We start from the raw sequence: 1,748 nt of genomic DNA, 5'->3' as shown, positions 1-1,748 counted from the left end.
AGTTCCGTAAGTATGCTTGCTTTCTGTGGGAGTGAGGATGAAACTCTCCTCCCGACTTTGTGGCGCAATCGGTTAGCACGTTGGTCTTTTAACCGCAAAGCTCCTGGTTTGAGCCCATCCAGGGACGTGTCTCACTCTTTTAGAATGTAAATGATGTATGATTGTTTCTAGTCTATGCATCCTCTCCCATGCTCCACTACTACCCTAATCCTCTGTGTCTTGTACACACACACACACACACACACACACACACAAGGACATAGGTCCAGGTAGTCTGTGATCCTCAGAGAGGATCTCTGGAGGAAAGCAGTTTGACTGGGAATCCTAGAATGCATGAAAGAGTAGGCTCATCATCATCACCCTGTACACGCCTTTTACCAGTGAAATTTCCTCCATTGTTTATATACTCTCTATTTAACCTTTCCATATACTTTTCCAATTAATTTGGTTCTATCCGTTTCCTCCTTTTCCCCTCCATTTTTCCTCCATTGTATCATAGAAAAAGCAAGAGAAGTCCAGAAAGACATCTATTTCTGCTTCACTGACTCTTCTAAAGCCTTTGACTTCGTGGATCACAAGAAAATATGGAAAATTCTTCAAGAGATGGGAATAGCAGACCACCTTACCTGCTTCCTGAAAAACCTGTATGCAGGTCAAGGAGAGATGAAACCAGTTAGTCCTAAGGAAATGAACCCTGAATATTCTTTGGGAGGACTGATGGGGAAGCTGAAGCTCCAAGCCTCACTCCAGCCGGCAGACCTCTATTTTGTGTTTAAAATATGAATCTAAAACTTTTGGGGGAAAGTGGAGTCGTTCCCGCCCGGTTTCGAACCGGGGACCTTTCACGTGTTAGGTGAAGGTGATAACCACTACACCGGAAACCACAGGGCCAATTTTGTCTAGTGACATATTCAAGAATTGCATGTTTGAACACACCTATTCTTCAAATTTTCAAACGAAGAGGACTCTGGAAACACAGGCAATCCATCAACTAAGGATCTGCAGGTCCTGAAAGGGGCTGATTTAGGGTTCCTCGCCTCTTCCGGGGCAAGGTCCCTGTGTGCGAACTTTGCGCCCAAGCACAGAGGTCGCCCCCGCCGCCTCCCCAGTTCTCAGAAGCCTCAGGACCGAGAGGGGCGCGAAGGAAGTAAGGTGCGTCTGAGCCCCAGGTGGCCCCACGTCGGTCAAGGTGGACACAGCCCTTCCAGAGGCAGATCCAATGCCTTAGAGTCCCTTTTCATGGCGCCAGCGGGGACGGGGCTCGATGTTTCAAATCCCACTCGGGAAATAAAGGATCCGCCCTCCCTTCTGCCCCGCCTGACCCGTGCGCTCCTCTCTCGCAGGCCTTTCACAGCAGCGCTTCTCCAGCGCCGCCTGGCACTTGGGGTTCCTCAGATTCCTGCGTCTGTGGCTGATTCTAGTCCTCTAGTTTCAGTCCAGACTTGCATCACGCTTTCACATTTAGCAGGAACCGCCGCAAAGACTGAGGCTCGGGTCACTTGTTGAATTCCTTTGCCTACCAGGCCCAGCATAAAGCCGCGGAGGAGCCAGGCGCGGTCCACGCAGATCTGATGTCTTCATTCCAAACTTGAGCTTCTTCTTGAAGGACGGCTTTGTTTTACATTTTACAATGTCTGAAACCCCTCTTCTTTTCCTTTTATAATTTTGCAGTTCAACAGTTCGTGGAGCACGAATTTAACAGAGAGGTAAAGGCGGTTTTTTTTTTTTTTTTCTTTCTTTCAGAAAGC

At 48.3% G+C, this 1,748-nt stretch overlaps 1 non-coding gene across 1 annotated transcript; it reads right to left on the bottom strand.

Annotated features, from left to right (window-relative positions):
- Positions 1-811: 811 nt before the first annotated feature.
- On the bottom strand, positions 812-882 carry TRNAV-AAC. The gene has a single exon. It is a non-coding gene; the product is annotated as a tRNA-Val (tRNA).
- Positions 883-1,748: the final 866 nt, after the last annotated feature.

This window comes from Bison bison, unplaced genomic scaffold (genome assembly GCF_000754665.1).
Source record: "Bison bison bison isolate TAMUID 2011002044 unplaced genomic scaffold, Bison_UMD1.0 scf7180017864104, whole genome shotgun sequence".
NCBI lineage: Eukaryota > Metazoa > Chordata > Mammalia > Artiodactyla > Bovidae > Bison > Bison bison.
The sequence above is the reverse complement of the archived record's forward strand: the minus strand, read 5'-3'. Positions and strand labels throughout refer to the sequence as shown.